This window comes from Aedes albopictus, chromosome 1 (genome assembly GCF_035046485.1).
Source record: "Aedes albopictus strain Foshan chromosome 1, AalbF5, whole genome shotgun sequence".
NCBI classification, from domain to species: Eukaryota; Metazoa; Arthropoda; class Insecta; order Diptera; family Culicidae; genus Aedes; species Aedes albopictus.
The window spans coordinates 53922530-53933708 of record NC_085136.1 but is presented as its reverse complement, the minus strand read 5'-3'; the positions used below and the strand labels follow the sequence as shown (position 1 = coordinate 53933708).

The 11179-nt window shown below is 41.1% G+C and overlaps 1 protein-coding gene across 2 annotated transcripts in view; it reads left to right on the top strand.

Moving 5' to 3' along the window:
- The window catches only part of LOC115256613 (uncharacterized), a 289353-nt gene that overhangs the window by 52080 nt on the left and 226094 nt on the right, over positions 1 to 11179 (top strand). The gene's annotated exons all lie outside the window — the stretch shown is intronic.

The following is an 11179-nucleotide window of genomic DNA, read 5'->3' as shown; positions in this document are numbered from 1 at the left end:
TTGGCCAAGACCGAGACCAGAGGAGATGGATGCTCCATTCGGCGCAGACTCCCCACTACGAATTGTAGCCCATCAAGTATCAAGTAAGTACATACATGGGAATTTGATTGGCATCCAGTTCTTTGTTTAGCACGTCGGTTTATCGTGCTCGATTTGGCTCAAAATGAAGAAAATAGTACATAGTTTGTACTTTTGTAGATGATGATATCACTGCATTGTACAACTTAGTTGAGTTGCAGTTTCAGCCGAAACGAAAAAAAAAGATTTTCTTATGAGACTCTGTGGATAGGCGAAAAGGGTTTTCTCTATTGTTGTAGTGCCAGGGCCGGATCAAAGGAAGGACAGGGGGGCGGGGCCCCGGGCCCCCAAATTTTAATGCCCCCCACAAAAACCAATTTTGGTTCAAGTACTACTCAAAAACAAAGAAAAACTGTATTGCTCATCGCATTTGTACCTCCGAGGGGCCTTCACAACCGCTCAGGCCCCGGGCCCTCACAATTCTTAATCCGGGCCTGTGGAGGAGGAGGAGGAGCTTTGTCGTTGAAATAGGAATTCGTGAAAAGAAATCATATTCCCCTACCACCTTAATTTTCAATAATTTGTTGAATTTATCGCCGAATCATATTTTACCCAGGCACGACTACATTACGATAACACATTACGTTAACACTTATACTACCAGGGTCCAAGAAAAAGTCGGAAGTCCAACTTTTTTTTTTATTCTTATTCACTTAACCTAATTTACAGCTCTTTTGTCCACTAGGGCACTACGTGAGCGATTCCAATTGGACGCTGCACTTTGTACAACGCCTACATGTATTCTATTCTAATTTAACTATATCGAACTGGTGTCTTGTGCTGCTTCAACTTTTTCTACCCTGTCCACGGTAGAATGATGAGCACGATGATGCAGATGTTTGGCTGCTGTTCCTTTTCCAGTCCGATTGGGGGGTCCATTATGAGTTGCGGTTTGCCGATATCCAATTTCCGGGTCCGTTGGAGCTATATGCTCCGAAGAGGGTCAGGTGCCAGCTGCTCTCGGGGGGAAGAGCAACTGACGAAAAACTGCAAGTGCCGGGGCTGGGTTCGAACACATGACCATCCGCTTATGAAGCGAACGTGTGGACCACTGCGCCACGGGCCCCGACAAGTCCAACTTTGACAAGGCATATCTTGGCCGTTTTTCAATTGATTTCAAATCTTTTTTTTACGATGGAACCGAACAGGTTTCAAGAACATCGTCTATTTAAACAAAAATGCTATACCGTCTTACCCCGCTGGTTCGACACGTTTTAATACGACAGTTTTTATTTCGAACCCCGCTTACAGGAATGGCATGCCAAGCAGAAACTGCGCCCATTTACGCTTATCTTGCACTGCACTTCTCAGTTTCATTTACCTTACAAAAGAGAAAGAGAAAAAACGCACAATAAAATATACATAATTGCTCTCACGCAGAGTTTTTGTGCAGGTGACTAGAGTGCTGCGTGAGAGCAGTGAGAGCCCGCAAGTCATAATCCGAATGCGCGATTTCTGCGCGCACGCAGAAAAAAAAAAAACAGAACACAGTGCACACGCAGAGTGTTCAAAGGGGTAGTGTTGTTTGAGCATTTGGTGAACCAAAAGCATGCCAGTGGGTCCGAATCCCGCTGAGGGGTATCAAATCCTGTGATATCAGAGACAAGCAGACGTAACACTGATAAAATATCCACACGGTTACAGAAGTTACACAGATTTGTGTACTACTAGATCAGCCTCACCGCTGTGTCAAATGTACACAGATACTTTTCCGGCTCCAGCGCTGGCATGAAAACAAAATTAAAAATTATTTTTGCATTGATCGATTCCTGATAATGCATGTCATCGTTCAGAGAAAATTAGTTACGAACTTTGCTCCCATACCAGCGCTAGAGCCAGAAAAGTGACTGTGTACATTTGACACAGGGGTGGAGGCTGATCTAGTAGAACACAAATCTGTGTACATTGTACACAAGCCTGTGTACATTGTACACAAGCCTGTGTTGTTTCGTTTTAGGGTGCATCCCATATATCTCAGGATCCTGATTACTTACAGTAATGGTGTGCTTGGTAATTCTTAAGCTGGTCAAGGATTTACAGTTGATGGGGAATTCGAATTGAAAATCCACCAACAGGCGGCGCTTGTGAGTAAACAAATTTTATTTTTCATATATGTGTATCAGGATCCTGATTACTTAAGCTGCTAGTACACAGGGTCAAATATTTGTCCAAAAAGAAACCAATGCTCAAACATCTTGTTTGACTCGATCGAATTTTCATTAGTGTCAAACTGATGTTGTTTCTTGAGTTCTTTCCTTGTCAAATATTTGACCCTGTGTACTACTGGCCTTTGAAAGATGGTTTCATCGGCAAAGATGTGTTGAGACTGAGACTTACAAACTGCTCAATCGAACCAGTGGCTAAACCAAGACTCCCGGATAACTAGCTCAGCAGCATGAGACCCCTAGAGCTGGGTCTACAGGGTCGGCATGCTACTGGGTAATTCGGAGGGGCAACGCGGAACAACGGGTGCTGAAACTGTGGAATTCTTAGTGATTGGTGAATTGAAAAAGTGTTATACAAAAACTATGTGGGATTTATTTAATCTATACACGGAAAAAAATCCATTCCCAAGACCATGAATATGACTCATAGTTTCCCGATATTTTTATGATTTTATGTTATAAATATACACCATGATTAAATTTTATGATCTTATGATTGATTTCACCATAACGCTATGGACCCGTTATTGTTTTGGCTTTCGACGACCAAAAATGGAAAATATAATCATGAAGCTATGATTAAATAAGCTGGGATAATGAGTAGCATTCATGAAGCCAAGAATAATTTTCATAAACCTGGATGCAGATCCTGATGCTTTACCACCAGATTCATAAAATTATGGTTTGGTGAGGTAGAACCATGCATAGAATTCATGGAATCAAAAAATATTTTTATGATTCCGTCGTCGTCGCACCTCAATGTGTCTCAGTCAAATTCATAAAATCATGGTTGAGGGAGATGGAACCATGCATAGAATTCATGGAATTAAGAATTACTTTTATGATTCCGTCGTCGTCGGTCCCAAATGCTTTTAATTAGATTAATAAAACGATGCAAGCTAAAATCATAAGAAAATAAAATACGTGATATCAGAGCCCATTTCTATGATTTTGGGACCTATCCATCATCCTTTTTTCTATGAGCAAGCAGCACTTTTTAGTTGGCCTCTTGTTAGTGAAGATATGTAATGTTCAAATATAAAAGAGAACAACAATGATCGAACTCACCGGATAATCATATTTAGCTGGTTTATTATTTTTGTCTTTGGCACCTACATCCAACATGCTAAGGATGCCCTCGAAACCACATCAATTGTTCACTAGTTCACATCACTTGCTGAGTCTCCGAAGTCGTCGAACGATGGATAAACCGGAAAAATAGAGAGAATTACCGAAAATTAACGCGCGATTCTCACTTTGCTTCACCCTCCGTACATAAACTCGGAACTACGACGGATGGATCAACGAAAACGCGAACTGGGCACTGTTTACTTTTTGCGCGTTTACTTTTTAGTCAATCAACTCCCAACAACCTGCCGAATCTTACGGGCACACTGTTTCGATGTTCCATTTCCTCATATATGCACATTTATTACTCTAACCAAATAAAAACTTTGCAAAAATAGCAGGTTCAACTTTTTTCACATGTCTGTGCTGGACGACCGCGCGATTTATATAATTGCATATGGCAGATAAGTGTAACGCTAGGAAGCGACCATGAATATAATTTATGAAAATACTTGTTTCTATTCATATTTCTGGTCAACTCATTCATGATATTATGAATTTTAATTATGATATTATGAGTTGGCAGACATCATAAGAACATGATTTTTTATTCATGATTAGGGGAATGGATTTTTTTCCGTGTAATACTGATGTTGGGTGTCTGAATTTTATTGGGCTATTGCTACTAATATGGGCTAGTTTGTAGTGTGAGGATCGTTGTTCTGGTACGTACCGGGGCGTTGTTGGACGTTGGCGAGCGCTCGCTGCTGCAGGTGAGGTTTGCTTCGGCGGTGGTGAGTAGGAAGATGGCGACTTGGTGGCTTGGTCTTCGCGCACCTGAATGGCGGCGGCGCCTCTTGATTGGGCCAAAGGCAATGGCGTATTACTACGGTAGTAGCTTGGGGGTCTACGGCGTTCCCTTCGTTGACGCAATCGACGGGCCACGGACCACGCCGAGAAGGGTTCTCCTGGACACTTAGGACTTCACGGTCCGAGACTTCTCTCTCTACGGAGGTTACGGAGCCTGAAAGGTGGTCCTTGTCGTTTAGACCAATACGAACGAAATCGTTGGTTTGGCCGAACGTGCACAGTTGGCTGGGACAATCTAAGGATTATAGACTCCAAACAAAGGTCCTGAGGACCAAGGCATGTTTAACTAACGGCCTTCCGAAATAGCATTTAAAATCTGTTACCTGGCTGAACTATTGGCCTCGCACTGTGGTTCACTTCAGGATTGCATACGGCACTATAGGCACAATTTGAACTTGGCTCAACTGTCTTGCACAAACGCCGATTTACTTCTGATAAATGGCCGACTCCCCAAAATTCTATCTTGCCAATCCATTCATTTTCCATTTGTTTCATCCTCCCTTCATTTTCCTTTCTTGTTGAATATCACCACCCATCCATTTTCAATCCTTTTCCCTTATTACCACAGTTGATTTATTCTGCCCTTTTAAGCCCGTTGATCTAATACATTTAACACAAACTATATAAATACAATATCTATCTAATCCTACAAACCCAACATGAAACACAATTTGAAACACTACAGTTCCTTAACAAATGCACAAATTAAAAATAATATTGGGATAATTGTAAATAAACGGTTACAGTGTGGTAAGTCAAAGATTTATAGTTTGCTTATCATATGATGTGAAATTTCGCCACTATGAAGTACTAATTACAAATTTGCAGAAGCGTATAAATGATTGACATGTTTAAAAATAAGTTCAACAAGTTGTAACTTTTTTCCCTTTGGACTTATTTTGGTCGAGTCAAATAGTAATCAATGACCAATATACAAACCACCTGTAGGGTCCACTTCCGGAAGCAACTCTCGTAACGGCAAACTCAAGCTCTCCAGTCCAGAAGCTTTTCTCCGGTCGTTCGGATTCACCACACTTCCCACATGTTCGCTGTCCGCCGTCCGCCGACGCTCCACTTCCTCACAACTGTCACTCTACACGCTCATTCGTAACTGCTCATTTTACACTATCTACACACTCAATGTAAACATAGAGAGTGCATGCCAGTACAAACCCTACACCCCCATCTTTCTTTATAAAAAAATGATAGGAACCTGACATCTAAACAATCGCTCTTTATATAACACTAAAACTACAGACTCCCTTAAATTCAGCAAATTTAACCCATGCTCTGAAATGCAATACCAGCGTTATTATCACTCAGCACCCATCATTTACGCTATGCAACTCAATACTTGAAAACAACAATGCACAATGCCTCCGCTGGACTTTGGCCTGCCCAGTCGCAATATTCCATAAGCAATCTAACATCAAGGACCTTCCCCACCTGCTATTGGACGAATTTGCTCATTGTGGAAAGCTCATTGATATATCACATCTAGGAAGACTCGAATACCTTACGATCGAGACGGGAATCCAACTTAGCTTCTCTGAGTTGGAAATTGCAAACCCTATCCATTAGACCAGTGTTGCTCAAACTGCGGCCCGCGGCTTAGACGCTAAATCTCAATTTGGCCCGAGGTATGCTTCAGCCCAAGCACCACTGCATTGGACTAACTGGAAATCCAACATCTGTCAAACACTAAAACACATCAGCTCAACCAGAAACAACTATTCATAACCTTCCGCTTCTTAATTATCAAACCCCGTCACACAAATTATCAGAACAATCCACAAAACACTTCCCCTTGGCTTTTCAAACCTTTTCCAATTCTTATTCCAACCTTTTATCAATGAACAACAGTCAATAGCTTTGCCAATAGTTACACATACACACTTTTCCATGGCAAGGAAATGATTTTGAGAAACCACTCTTTTCGTCAAAGTTCGACAGAATTATATAAGCCGTACTGCACCAATGCGTCAAGCAAGTGAATAAATGAATATAAATAATGTATATGAGAGAGACTTTTTTTAAGTGAGACAAAATGGTTAAATACATAGGACAAAGCCTGTTTTAATACTCTAAATGTTTTAACTCTTCAACCAGCTGACTGTTTCCATTGGTGCAGCAGTTTCTGGGTCGATGTGAGTTCCCACACTTAACAAATCCAAACAAAAACATACCTTAAGGATTTCTTTACCTCTCAAAAATTTTAATTTTCATGGCACAACACATCTTAGCCATCCACAATGAACTCAAACCTTGATATCACTATTTTTTCTTCTTAGTCACGTTTTCTGTCTGTGCCTTAAACTCATTTGGTTTGATAGGAGTCACGTGTGTCACTCTCTGAAATTATGCTTTGTTCGACCTACACACGGCTTTTCATAATATTGCTGACCCCTTCGGTGTACGGTGTAAGATTTATTAATCATAGACGTCAAATCCTTTCAACACTAGATACTTTATTTTTCAGCCAACTTCTCAAGGCGCAATTCAATGACGCACAAAATCCAGCCAAATTTTCTCATTCCAATCCCAACCATGGGCGTACAGATAGCTAGCCAATCTTAAACAACCAAGTTTCAGCAACCCTTGGTATAATCAACAATCCATTCTTGAATCCAGCATCCGGGTCAGTAAACAAAACATGTCTCGCTTTCCCTTCCACTCCTTTCACAAACCATCAAACATCACACGCTCGCTTGGTGTAATTGTGACAACTGTTGCATCAAATCCATCGAATTACGAGAACCCTGTTCTCCTCTTCCAAGCCTGAATCAATGGATCAATTAAGCAAACTTTTCTAGTGTTCACCGCATGTGAACAAAGGCGCCAGCGTATATAGACATTCACATTGTGAATGAAACAGTGGAATTACGTCATACACACAAGGCTACAGTGACGCTTTTTATTCGCTTCATAGCGGCCGTTTTAGTTATTTTAGTGATCCATTATATACATGTATTATCCATTACAAGTACTTTCAAACCATGGAATACAATGATTTACGCCCGCACGTCTCTCGTAAGGACTATCAGACGATAATACGATTTACTTCTAGTGTTCCCAAAGTCTCAAGCGCAACTTGGAATCTCTAAGTCAGATCAATCTCCTAGAGGCATCCTCAAACCATGGAAACACTACACTGCCTTCAAACACAACATGCAAGGCATCGCCTCTCCATCATCCAGCCAATCATCACCCAGTTCCCAATCAATGGATCCACTAATATACCCTGGTTTTCTCCAAGATGTAATGGAAGCACTTCTCAATTCCCATGCACCCTATTCAGGTAGAAAGGAGCTTCTAAAGCAAATTACTTTATTTCCATGCGCCCCCCAGCCATGGAAATGTTACCATGTTGTGGTTACAGGAACTGCCAAAACCACTACCAACTACTATTGTGTATTCAACGCACCCTTGAGTCATGACAACACAACACCTCGATGTCACCTGATTGCAGGAATTCACGGATCCTTTTCATGGAATCACTACCTTGCTCCCAAGCACCCTGCTTGCAGGAACTTTCAAGGTTAATCATTCTCTTTGATCAGCAAGCCGCAACGATCAAATGTTTCTTTCGACCGGCAACCCGCCACAACCTCGATTATAACCAGCACTCGCAACGGTTAAATTCCTTTCGACCGGCACTCGCCACGGTCACAATTGTCCTTTCAACCGGCACCCGCACCGGTTGAATTTCCTTCGACCGGTACCCGCCACGGTCTTTTTGTCCTTTTTAACTGGCACCCGCAACAGTTAAATTTGCTTCGACCGGCACCCGCCACGGTCTCATGTGTTCTTTTAACCGGCACCCCGCCACGGTTGACAAAGTGTTCAGGTAAATACCGATTGTACCACGCGCATTCACACTTCTCCACTGAAACATCATACAAGCACGCTCTCTCAATGAGCTGTCCAAAAATTATACATCAACACCTGCATTTTCAAAACACTGTGTCATCAATTCCGTGCAAATAATTACACTTCCTCTTTTAACTTCACTTGCCGAATTGTTCCACCGTTTCTCCCATCATCACAACACCAACCAACCTGCCAGCAAACCATCTCAAAACAAACACGTTCAAGAGGCTAAAAAACATTCACCGTATACGAGGCCTTCCATCCCATCCTCGTCGCCAATTGTAGGGTCCACTTCCGGAAGCAACTCTCGTAATGGCAAACTCCAGCTCTCCAGTCCAGAAGCTTTTCTCCGGTCGTTCGGATTCACCACACTTCCCACATGTTCGCTGTCCGCCGTCCGCCGACGCTCCACTTCCTTACAACTGTCACTCTACACGCTCATTCGTAACTGCTCATTTTGCACTAGCTACACACTCAATGTAAACATAGAGAGTGCATGCCAGTACAAACCCTACACCACCCAAGTAACACAACATGTCTTATAGAAATAATTTCGACTCCAGTATGACCAGTTACACAGTTTTGGTTTGAAACAATGAAAGCGAAATGACTGTTACACGACTGAAAAAGCGCAGAAGGTGGAGCCTGCGCAACATCTTTGTGCGCACATTCATGTTCTATATGAATCTGAGCATACTTAATTATGTATCTTAATGTGTTTTGCATTATATATTTTTACAAATTCTAGTGCCTTGGCAATCAAGATGTTTCATTACTGTTAATAATTAAGTTTCAAAATGTCAATAATAAAAATCGACAACTGCGAAAAATGACATGCATCAATAAATCTTCCATAGTTGAAGCGCTTGCTGCGGAGCTTAAAGGGGCGGTTTCCAGTGCAGTCTCCAAAGAGATGAAAACTGTTAGGACTGAGGTACATCAGATCACAACTGCGATAGAGAGATCACAACAGTTTTTGTCCGACAAGTTTGAGTCTATAGTAACAGATTTTCAAGAGCTAAAGAAGGAAAATGAGGGTTTGAAGTAGGAAATTAATAGACTGAAGCATACGCAACATACATTGTCAAATACCGTTCACAAACGCGAACACACAGTAGACAAAAGTGCTCGTCAAGCAAATTGTAATAATGCTGTAGTTCTCGGGATTCTATGCTGTCCTGGGGAAGATACATTAGAAATCACTCGTAACATAATTGAATGCTATGGTTCGAATGTCGGCACTGATGCAATTGTGTCAGCCGATAGGCTTGGTGGGAAAAACAAACCCAAAAATGCACTCATCCCTATTCGTGTCTCGTTCAAGGACGGTAATTCGAAAGAAACGGTGTTTAGTAAAAATAAGGAATACGGAAAGTTACTTTCTTATGCGGTCGATAGAAGCTATCTTGTGAATTGTAACCCAACTTCGATTACAATACGTGATGAGTTGACTCCGTTGTCATTAGAGTTGTCAACTCAAATGCGCGAATATCAAGAAAAACTTAAACAGATTCCGTGTCTGAATCAGCTGTCCCAGTTGAAAATCCCTATCAGGAGTTGTCTTCCGATGATCAGGACGATGGCGAAACTGATGAGGGTGGATCTCTTTCGGAGGTACACGCACCTGGAAAAAGGAAGTAATCATCTTCCCCGGGATTGCGCCGAAAGGTCTTTTTGAAGTCTTCCCTCAAAAGTTTGCCTAATGTCAAAGGAGGCGGGGTAAATTTAAAAACTCCGAATAATCAGGTTCCTTTAGGTTCAGATCCATGTTGTAGCAAGAATCTGTCATCCCCGTCTCCGCCTGTTAAATACACTTCAAAGACAAATATTCGACAAGGTAGCAAGAAAAAAGCTACCAAAGTTCCTCGCACTTCAAGCAAGCCTCCTAGACCCAAGCGAGGACTGTTTACTTTTAGGGTTCTCGTGGATCGCTTATATAATGCCCTCAGCCTTCCAGAAACATTTAGAGGCATTTTTGATATGTTTATACCTACAGTAGAAGAATATCTTCGGAATCTGACACAATCATGGCCCTCCTCCCTGATAAAAAGATACAATAAAATCGCCATAAACTTCCATTGAATAATGATAAAGTTGATTGTTCAACAACAAATCATATTGTGTACGTATTTTCCTGCTGAAAATTATGTATTGGAACTACAATATGTGCACAATAAAATTAATGGCACTAGAGATTTCAATAATAAAAACACCATAAATTGAATGGTAGTTGACTTGAATTTGCTCCACAAAATTTGGATTTTTTTATGGTAAAGATGCATAACAACCCCCATTTTCTATTGTAAAAGTGACATTTACAATACATGCTATGGTGGAAAACCATAGGGTCTGTTGTTACTCTATCGTTTTAAACAATTGAAATCATGGTAACTACCATTCATTTCAGCGTGTTGTAACGATACATTCTGTTGTATCTCTATGATCTTTTTTATCAGGGCTTGCTGCGATCATATCTTTCGATGGATAATTCATCAAGTGAGGTGCAAGATATGATCACTGTGCTATAAGTGGAACTGTCATAGTCTAAAACCTAACTTGAACCTGTTTAAGTTTTTGATTCACAACTCTGACTGTGATATATTTGCCCTTTGTGAAACATGGCTTTCTTCTGAAGATGAACTCAACTTCCACGATTTCAACATTATACGCCAGGATCGAGATGACCATTATGGTGGAGTTCTTTTGGGGATCAAAAAGACTTACTCATTTTATTGAATTCCAATCGCGACTCACCCTGGCGTAGAAATCGTCGCTTGCCAAATAAACGTAAAAGGTAAAGAACTTTGCGTAGCTTACGTTTACATACCTCAAAGAATTTCAATTAACCGCCGACATCTTTGGAGTGCAGTTTCTTCACTATCACATCCAGTTTTAATTCTGGGTGATATGAACGCGCATGGTACAGGGTGGGGCGAACCATATGACGATAATAGAGCGGCCATTTTCTATGATTTGTGCGACGATTTCAATTTGAACATTTTAAATACAGGTGTAATGTAACCAGTTTTATAAAATATCATAAATTAACAAAATGAACATTTCAAACATATTTTCCCAAAAACCATAAATTATCAGTTTCAACATTTCCAAAGAAACTGTTTTCCACT